Source organism: Neopelma chrysocephalum, unplaced genomic scaffold (genome assembly GCF_003984885.1).
Source record: "Neopelma chrysocephalum unplaced genomic scaffold, ASM398488v2 Primary Assembly neopelma1_77, whole genome shotgun sequence".
Classification (NCBI taxonomy): Eukaryota; Metazoa; Chordata; class Aves; order Passeriformes; family Pipridae; genus Neopelma; species Neopelma chrysocephalum.
Window position 1 is genome coordinate 5,838,973 of NW_020897738.1, and position 10,664 is coordinate 5,849,636.

Sequence of the window (10,664 nt, forward strand, 5' to 3'; positions counted from 1 at the left end):
GGCATTTATTCTCTGACATTTCAGCATGGTCTTGCCTCCAAAAATGGCTGAGAATACAGTTTTTAAACTCTTCAGCATCCTAAAAAATCAGCGTACACCTCATAAGAAAAGTAGAAGGGTCATTCAAAAATATACTAAAAAAAGTCCGTTTTACAGCATTATCCCTTCCACCTCTTGACCCAATGCATGTGCTGGGATGGTGATGCTCATCCAGGAGCTGCCAATGAGCAGAGCAGGTCTGAGGGCACCCAGCAACGATGGCAGTGACAAACCAGTGGGTTCCAGTTTCTGCAGATGTTCTAAATAATCACCTTGCTGCCCATTGTGGTTCCATTTATAATTACAGCAACGAATTGACACTTCTTACTTTTTAAGTTCCTCTCTCTCATCTCAGACAGCACTAAATGGAACTAGGAGGCCTAAAAACTCACTCCACACATCACAACTGCAGTGTGTGTTAACTCTGTTTTTTCTACTCCCACAGCCTGCTTTGTTTCTCCTCTCTCCCCCAGCACTCCACCTGTGCTGCATTGCCATGGGGAGATTTTTTGGCTCCCATCACAACAGGACAAGTAGATGCTTCCAAACCTCAAAATTTTTCTGGACCTTGATCTAAATTTTTAAGCTGTCAAGTGACAGCTTAACACAAGTGACTCTCTCTCAAATAAGAGTTACTCCGTGATGCTTCTCCTTTCACTGTCAGACAGCGGTGGGCTTAATGCTTCTCTTTGTAAATTCAGAAAGGAATTTTCTTCCCCGTTTAAATTTTCACCCTGGATTCCTTCCTAACCAGCTGCAGAGGGAGCAGGCACCAGCAAAGCCCGCCCCCATCTCAAGTGGGAAGCCAGGCTGCAAACGTCAAAAATGCCAAGGCACAAAATAGCATCCTCGTCCCAATTTCTTCATGTTATTTTCGTATACTTTAAGAAAAAACAAAACCAACAACACGTAACTCATTAATTATAACCTTTCAGAAGTGTTTTCCTTTCCCCCAAACTGTTAAAATTTAGCAGAGCTGCAGCCAAAGTTCTAATAAAATTATTTTTAGCTTTTGTCATGCAGAGAACATCATGAAGAGTCTCATTCTTCTATTAATGCAAATGTCTTTAAGCAGTCAGGGCAGGGATCTTTAAAATATGCTAATCACTGTTTCTTTGGACTCCAGTCTCTAATGTCTTTGCTGATGTGTACATGTCACAGCCAGGATAAGTAGAGGTAACACCATCATTTAAAGTGTCAATTTATTGACAACTCCATAAAGTGACAGCCACATGCATATTTTATTGCCACGTTTATATATTTCATTAATTTCCATGTTTGACATCCTTTTAATACATACTGTTCTTATTTTCTGGTGTCTGAGCTGAGTTGCCCCAGTGTGTTATAAATGGAAATGCTTTTGATAATCACATGCACTGGTTTTCTTTTTAAAGTGGTTCAGTGCTGATGAAAGGGGCCAGATTGGAGTTCCCTGTTAATCCACGAGGAAAACAAGGCACAGTCAGGGCAGTAGCTCAGCCAGTTTCCCTCCAGTGCATCTCCATTTAAATCCTTAAGAGAAAAACTAAAAAAACCAACACACACATCACATCTCTAAGTCACAGCCTGACTCTGCCTGCTCATCTCCTTGGCCTGGCTTCTTATTTTTAGTAGCAGGGAAAGTAATCAGAGAAAGCAATGCCTTTGTGGGATTGGGCTGCTGCCCATGAGCTGCTTTCCAGCACACACTCAATCCCACAGCACACATCACTCTCAGGCCAGCACACACGTGTGGAGCTAAAAGACCACGGGAATATAATCTAATAAAGCCTTAGGTGAAGTTCCTGGGTCTCCCTTAGATGCTTGTCATCCACTGGGAGTTCCATCAGGAATGACAGATACTTTCTTCAGCACCCAAGGCAGATGTGCATCACTCCCAGTTTTGTCACTTACTACCCTTGAAAATCAATATTTTTAATTAGAAATGTGATCAAAGCGTTAGAAAATGTTATTTTTAATTTTACCCATCTCCCACACAATGTATAGCAGACAGTGTCACATCTGAAAGGCAAGGCCTGCACAGTTGTTCAACCCCCCTGTTAGCACCCAATCTACAAAACTAAAGTAGAAATGTAAAGAACAAAGACCATTTCGTAATGACACACAAATAGGTCAGCAATTGGAGGAGAATATGCTATCATAGACATAAATAAACAAATAAAACCACAGGAGTTTAAAATAACAAAAGTAGCTCAGCCAGAACACTTTAAATGACATATGGCTTAGTCATATGGCCCCATGAACACAACAGGGTGACTGTGGCCAAAACCAGGAGGGTTTTTATTGTGCAGTGATGTCTGTGAGTCTACAACTTCCTCAGATACCTCCCTGAAATATTCAAGAAAAGTCCTGCCTGCCCTAGGGAACTGGGAATGTGTTAATAAAGAGATAATGGCTCATTCCCACCTTACTAGATATCCAGTTAAATAGCTGTTTTCTTATCTCAATAAAATTTTCCAAAGAACATTAGCCTGAGATTTCTGCAGAAGATCAAATCCCATTGAAATGAATCTGCCAGGCTTCTCTGGAAATATTGGTTATGTACAGAATTGCATTTTATATTCTGTTAACTGAAACAATACAGCTGTTGGAGTACATTTCAAGTGTTTGCATTCATTTGTTCTCCAGGGGAAGACACCTGTGCCATTTCGTTTCTAGAATTCCAACTGTTAGAAATAATCTCTAAATCTTCATGGCAACTACACAGAAGATGTCATTTTCTAAAGAAGGAACCAGGGGGTTTCAAAATATGTTCATGAGTGGCCTTAATGTGTGTCACCTTCTGTTCCCTTATGACTACATCTCACATTTAGACCACGCAGAGAAAGGGTTAAATTATATTTGCCTGCCAAAATGAATAGTCTCAACCACGCCTTTGAGACCACGAACTCAAGCCAAGATGCTTTTGTCACTACATAAGCATATTTTTAAAGTGTGTGGCTAATTATTTTTATAGCTCATTATCTCCTTGCTATGGTGAGCACGACTCATTTCCCTCGTCCACCCACTGCCTCTCAGGTAACGATGAGCTAATGGTTTGAATGTGTCTGAAGCTATTAATTTATTTTTTTTTCTTTTAGGAAGGAAAAATTAACCAGTGCAGAAAGTTTGGAGGAAATTTCAGCGAAATCGGGAAACGGGATCTCACCGTCATTATTAGATTTGGGAAGCAAGGTGCTCATGTTACAACTTTCCTACAAATGCAGAAAGTCACCTATCAAGGTTTCTTCAAGAGCAATAAAGTCCTTCATGGACATCCCTGTGCATCAGGAAAGAGGAAGAGACAACATCCCAAGTGATGGTGGCTTCAAAACTGTTTTAACCAATGTAGGTCATTTCTGACCCTCCAAAAAAAAAAAAAGCCATACCAAGACCCCAAATGATGTACCAATGCTGGCACATGTTCCCCAAGGAGAGAAAAAGTGGCAATTTATATAAAACATGCTGTCAAGCATCACTGAGCCTGCAGCCCACAATCCAGGGGGTGGTTGCCTCTCTCCCAACATGACAGAGGATGGTGAGTCTGATGGGCAGCTTCCACACTCAATAGCACATCTTTACATAAGACAGAGACTGTTAGAATGAATTTACACAAGTTAGTGACAACTACACACACCACAGAACCACGGAATATCCTGCACTGGAAAGGATCCAGGGGGATCATCACAGCCCAGCTCCCTGCCCTGCACAGGGCAGCCCCCGGAATCCCTCTGTTCAAGAGCCCTGTTCTGCTCAATCTTGTGCTTCTCAAAGCACCTTCAACACAGCATCAGAAGAATCACATTCACCAGCTATTCACAGGGCTAAATAACTGAAATATTGCACATATTTTCCCCACCTCCACGTCTAAAAGCACTCCTGAACGCTGCCAGTGCTCACCGAGTATTTCCAAGTGTCTGAAGGCATTCAGAGCTCCCTACACCCAATTTTAATCAATCAACAGCAGAACTGGCATGCTTTTTTTGGAGGGTAGAATCACAACTGCTGCTCCAAATCAAAGATGCAGCCTCCAAACTATTTAAACAGAGAAGCAGAAGTTTCCTTGCCTGTTGTCCAACTCCCAAATTCATTCTATCCTCGTCACAGTGCAACTTCCTCAGTGTCAAGCACCATTTCCTGATAAAATGCAAATGCTCCAAGCTGCAAGAATGTTGCTGAAGGACAGTGCTACAGTAATTTTAATTTCAATATCAGCTTAATTGCTATAAGAATTAAAAATTCTGGGATGGTAGTTACTCTGTAGTTACTTCTGATCTAAACACAACCATTCTGTGTGGTTTACCTTGTCAGTTTTAAACTCTTGACAGGACTTCTTTTTTTTGTTTTTTTAAAAAGTACTTGTCAGTAAAGAACCTTTTGCATTTGGAATCTGTACTGAGATCCCCAGACATAGATACAAATGCAGAATCTGTGCCTATAAAACACGCATGAGTGCTAAGCACAGGTTGAGACAGGAATCTGTGAACACACACTAATACATTCCTGTTCACACATCTCAGGTTTTCTGGTTACGTTTGATGAAAGGGGACAGCTCAGAAATACAGTTTTATACATCTTTTTGACACTCAATATGCTTTTCCCCAGCACACTGTTTATCTCTGATGTTCACCACCGAGCCACGGGCTCATCATGGGCTCTAATATCAATATTCAGGAAGGGATTTCATTTAAAATATCTTTCTCCCAGCTGTGTTGACTTTGCAAAGTGCTGCACACTTTGTACAGCATTTCTATAAGCTGGATTTTTGATCCAACACTTCTGGTGGTTTTTAGCCAGTGAAAAGCAAGCCTGGGAGCTTTGAGCAGCCTTATTGCTGCAGATCTAATCATTAGGACTTCTGCAGGAAACAGAGGGAAATGTTTGTCCAAATAATGATTGTCTACATTTGTGTGCTGCTAGAGAACAATTTGATTATTCATACAGATAAGGCTGTTTCTTGCCTGCACTACTCATATTACCAGCCTTGCTGACTTCAGTGGTGCTGCTGATAATCAGAATTTGCCCCACGTGGAAAAAACAATGAACACCAACAGCAGGAAAAAGCCTTGCAGATATTTAGAAAAATTAAATCTCAAGCCAAAATCAGAGACCCAGCACCTAATATACCTCTGAATTCAGCAGCAACACCACTGAGCTCAAAGATTTTTGTATGGGGTTTAGGTTTAAGGCTTATATTTTGCAGTAAGGTCTGAATGCTTTGCCTCCCACCAATTTACTGGACAAGAAGCCTTGCAAACGAGGCTACTACAAGATTCTGCAGTCTGATTCATTAGGACTAAAGTTAATTAAATCGTGCTCCATCCTCAGACATACTATTTTGTCTTAAAGATGATTAAACAAGAGGCAAATGTAATTAGGACGGGAAAAAGTATAAGTCAAAAAATTAATCTTATAATGTGTTTCAGAAAAATAAAGTAATAAATCGCCTTGCCTTTTGTTTTGCTGCAGCTGAGATTCTTCAGCTTTCTGGTCTGATATGAGTATTAGACTTGATGAGGCAATTTAGAGGGAAACTGGGACTGTGACAATAGACATTCCATTTAGGAAAAGGATCATATATATATATAGCCAGGCTTATGCAGATGGTGCCCTTTCAGAGAGCAATCAACACAGCACTGGGTGGTGAGGTTTATGAAAATATAGACTGGATCCATAAACACACAAGCCAGATTTGAAAATATGTGTCTAAACTGTCTCTTAAACAGAACCCTAAGTTCATATCCCACGTGCAGAAAATAAGTGGTTGAAGGGAAGTGGAAGCCCTGAAGGTTTGTGTCACTGGATGCTCGTTGGCTGGAGGGATCCAAATAAGAGGGTACAAAACACAAAAAGGAAAACCACGTGCTGCAAGCACTGCCCAGGCATGAGAACATCTGCATTTGGTTCCTGAGCCCGTCTTTGTCTTTCTTAAGATATTAATTGGCTCATTTGTTCTGTTCCTTATGGAGGAATAGAGATAAAAACGTGTCATTGCTCTTGTCTGTTTGGATCAGATTCTCTGCTCGGTTATATTAAATTCATTTTGGGATGTCTCGTAAATCTGCAGCCACAAAAGCCAAAAGCCCAAGTTTTAACATGAGAATCTGCAGAGTTTGAATATATCACATACCATAAAGGCTACCAGAAGGCCTTACATCTGAATTTCATAATGCAGCAGGATTAAGGAGAAAAATCACAACTACAGACCTGTAACACTTGAAAAATATGTATTTTTTCCAGAAACATAAGAAGGCAGCAGTGCATCCAGCACAGGCAAAAGGCCCTGACTCTGCTCAAGGTCTGACTCAGCTGTGCTCTTTTGAACACCTGAGCACTCACTATGGCTCTAACTAGTCCTCCAAAGACAAAAACAATGGGATATACACGACAAGAGTGTCTTGATTAAAAAGGTCATATTCGAGTCAACAACCTCTTTAAACTGTGGGAGTAAAAATATTGTGTTCTAGAGAGGAAAGGAAAAAGGTCAGCCTGCTTTCATGGCTGCTAATTTAATCCAGCCTTATACTGAGCACATCTCACTGTTTGAGACTTCAAATATCTTTCACTGCTTCTACTCATTCAGGAATGTAACGACCTGCTTGAACTCCGAGTAGAAAAAATGCTTTTTAAACCACATTAAGATCTATTTTTGATGGAAGTTTACTTCTCAGCCTGCAGCTAAAAAAGGCTTTTATGATGCTGGCACTGTGTCAATAAATTTAAACCAGAATTCTACATTTTTCACAGGCAACAGCTAATCTAGAAACTACCAGTAGAAATGGGCAGCTATATAAGTCATTGCATCTGTATAGAGAGAAAATTGATGATGGAATGGTAAAGCTCATTGGGACCCAGTGCCATATATTTAAAAATACTTAAAAAAAAGACACAAAATGCTAAAAATTCAAATACATTATAATCAACTTCAGCATTTTTCAAAATCCAGATACTGGGTTGGCCATGGATATTGTTGGTTTCATTGCTAAAAGTCTCACACGTGTACAGGACACTGGAAAAAAACAGGTAACCATGAAAGGTTCCCTTCGTAGAGCCAGCTGCCTGGGCTAAACTCTAATTATTATAATCAGAAGCATTCATATTTTTTATTATTACACTAATATCCTGCCTCATCATTCTGCCATCATTAAGAGATTGCAAACCACCTCTGAGCAGCAAGCAATTAAAAAATATTATTTTCTTACAGTTTTTGCCCGTTATTACAAACACCCAGAGCTGTGACCTCAGCAAATGATGAATCCAAGGGAACATTTGGGAAGCACGACAGATTCCTGCTTTGCACAGAGGCAGAAAGGCTTAAATGGAGGACAGTGTGTATTTTAGAGAAACCTGCTTATCACAGAAGACTGAAGCAACTCCAATTTCTCCATCATGCCCGTGTGATAAGGGGCTGTCTCTCAGCGAACCGCTGTTGTTATAGAAACTCTGCTGACACGTTGCTCCTACGGTGCAAGTGGCATCATATGAAGCACTAATGCCCTTTTTATCAGCCTCAGTTCCAAATTCAGAGCACTTTAATTCACAATCAGGGAGCTGCACGTCATCCCCCACAGCTGCAGGCAGTGTCAGATGCTGCTGTTGCGTGGTAACCACCAGGTAACTGGTGGGAGCCTCTTATATTTGTGTGCACGGAGAGGGAAGGACAGAAGGCAAAGGGAACATTGGGATGTGGGTAAAAAATTTAGTCCCTGTTTACAAAAACACTCGTGCAGTGAAAGGACTGCTGAAACATTACAGTGCCAGAAGGAAAAATTGCACCTATTTCTTCTGATCTTCAGTGGAAATGACTGAAAGTTGCTGTTATTGCTATTATAGCTGTGGCAATTCATTAAAAATTAAACAGGAGAGAACTGCAGGTTAAAAATGAGCCCCATAGTACTGTGAGTACAGTAAAAAGAAACATTATTTACTATTTTGTTAGGAAAGTTCAGTCCTGGCATCAGAGGATGAAGCTCTCTCTCTGTCCATACTACATCACTATATAAACAACAGTATATTAAACAGAGTCTGATTTAGGTGTCCAAAGTTCATCCAGCAGGTTGCTACTGCCCAGCAACCATTTAGATTCTGTGTGTTACCCTTAAATACTGGCAAATTGAGCAGTGAGACTCTGCATGGACTCGAAGGTACAGCTGGACAGAAACAAGCTGCTGCAAATAATCAGGTCTCTATTCTGTTCTCAAGACCCAAATCCAAACCACTGCTGTTTGTTTTACAACACTTTATGCTTCTCCAAAGCACGAATTATTTGTGTAAAGGAAATTAACAGCAAAATTCCCAATAATTCTAGTGGCATCCCAGTTTTGCCTCAGGTTGGTCCTTTGTAAATGTGCTGGGTTTGGGTCTACAAACAGCAGCCTCACTTCTCAAATGCCTCTTGTCAAGGGAACTTTGACACAACATTAGAAGGTTGACTTCCCTTTTTTTTGCCAGAAACGTCTTTCACCAGACCTTAACATTCAGTTCACATCCCAGCTCTGTAATTATTCTTTTCAGAAGCAGAGATGCAAAGAAGGCATTAACAGCCGTTCAAAATATCACATTTATGCACTTTTCTCTTGTCATATTAAAGATAATTACTTCTGATGCAATCAAACTCATATCCTTCAAATGGATAAATCCAGCACCAAATTTAGAACCTCAAGCTTCAACTTTCAAGCTCTCAAAGCAAAGCTTTAAGCCTTTACTTTCAGTTCAGTGAGGTACAAAGAAGAATTGGGAGAACATAAGGTTTAAAAGTGGTATGGTTTTATGAATTTTCTCCACATTATTCTGTGGGTTACTTTAGTTAGTGCTTTGAAGCACTAGTTAGTTAGTGCTTTGAAGATCAAAGGTGATATATGAACTACATCTTATAACTCGGTCACCAAGAGATGGGGATCAACTAACCGGCCAACCCTTCTAAAAGTTTCTTCTCTGAACTCAAAAGGTGCCTGAAAGCCAGAATTTGTGCAAACACATAGAAATCCAACTGGAAAAAAATCTGCTGATGCTTAGAACTAAGTGTCAGGATGTACACACCAAAACAGGTTGGAATGTGCTGATCATGACCATTAAGCACAGGATCCTGCACTTTTTACACATCCACAATGAAGCATTGGAATTTCTACTTATGCCATATTTTTGTTTACTAAATTCTCATTTCATGCTTAAGCCATGTCACAAGTATATATGTATTTTATAAAAGTATTACTGCCATTCTACAATATTTTAAGACATCAATACAAAATGTATTGCTTTGAAGGTGGTGGAGGTAAATCCTCCTCCTCTCAAACACTCCCTCTCAGAAATCCCCAACCCTCTGATATTAATGCACATAAAAACAAAAAAAACCCCACCAACCAACCAACCAAAGGGAGAAACATGGACTGCAAAATGAGGCTTGTCTTCAAATTCATCAGCTGCCAGAAAATTGTAACAACAAAGACAGGACTTACTTGAAACTGCCAGTGATGATGCTTTTGATTTAAGGTGGCGACATGAGACTGAGAAATCTGTGTCTGTTCTATAAACGGGGTCTCATCAAATATTTTCTGTGACGTTGCAGGCTGCAGACATGATGGATCATTTCCAAACTGTGCAGAATAAAAGAAAAACAAGTCAAGTGACAGGTTTGTTCAAACCACATTTGTTCTGGCTGGAGAGCACTTGCTTTTCCTACCACACAGGGTAGAAAACATTTCATTAATATTTTGCGTTCATGTGCCCCCAAAAGCTGCATGGAAGAGATGGTTAATTATACATTACATACAACAGAAACCAATCTACACTAATAAATTCAACCTTGCTGAATAAACATTGTTGTCAGGGCAGGCACTGACAAGTCCAACATAAAACTCCAAATTATGGATGTGGTCATTGGTCCCTTGCAGAAAATTATTTTAAAGGGCAAGTGAAAAAACTCAGTTTCAGTATTTCCTCTAAGAAATGTAGGGACATAGAACCAAGCAAGTTTGTTAGAATATCTCTATATCAACAGCAAGTTTCCAGCAAAGATTGTACAAAGCATCAATAGAAATAGAAATCCTGGAGTTTTTTTACTGTCTCACCCACATTAATCCCTGGCTTAATGGGATCATTAGATTTGATATTTCAAGTCTTTTTGGATGGAGTCAGTGAAGTCAACATTCCCAAATTCCTTGTCAAAGAAGGTTTGGGAACAGTCACCTCAAATACACTGATTTTCAGGTAAACATAATTTGATGTCAACATATTTCTGAGAAACCTTGAAAAAGCCTGAATTTGAGATAGTTCACAACCTTTTAATTCTTAATGAAGCATTTTTCATTCTGGCCAGCAATCAATCACCATTTGCAAAATGACTCCACAGAGACCATGAATTATCAAGGTGGGCACAATACAAAGTCACTGAAGCCAAAGGAATATCTCCCACTGATCTTTGGGTAAGATCCTAATTGTTTACAGCTTAGCTCCATAACCCAAGAAAAGATCCAATAAAGCAGTTCTCCCCTCAGGCAAAATTAGTTTCCCTTCCTCACACCACAGGTCAATCCATTTTAATGCCACCTGCAACAAGTAAGAATCATGTGCATTTTTAAGCTGCTTCTTCAAGAAACATAAACACTAATGAATTAAAAATAAAAATTAAAAAAAAAGGATTTAAAAAA

General features: G+C 39.8%; 1 protein-coding gene across 2 annotated transcripts in view; it reads right to left on the minus strand.

Annotated features, from left to right (window-relative positions):
- RIMBP2 (RIMS binding protein 2) overlaps nucleotides 1–9,611 on the minus strand; it is a 95,519-nt gene extending 85,908 nt beyond the window's left edge. The window contains exon 1 of one of the 2 annotated variants that reach the window (XM_027689688.1): nucleotides 9,474–9,611. The gene's annotated coding sequence lies outside the window, so the exon portion shown is untranslated. Of the gene's footprint in view, nucleotides 1–7,365; nucleotides 7,385–9,473 lie in introns of those variants that run through there. The other variant, XM_027689683.1, reaches the window with a different exon arrangement.
- Nucleotides 9,612–10,664: the final 1,053 nt, after the last annotated feature.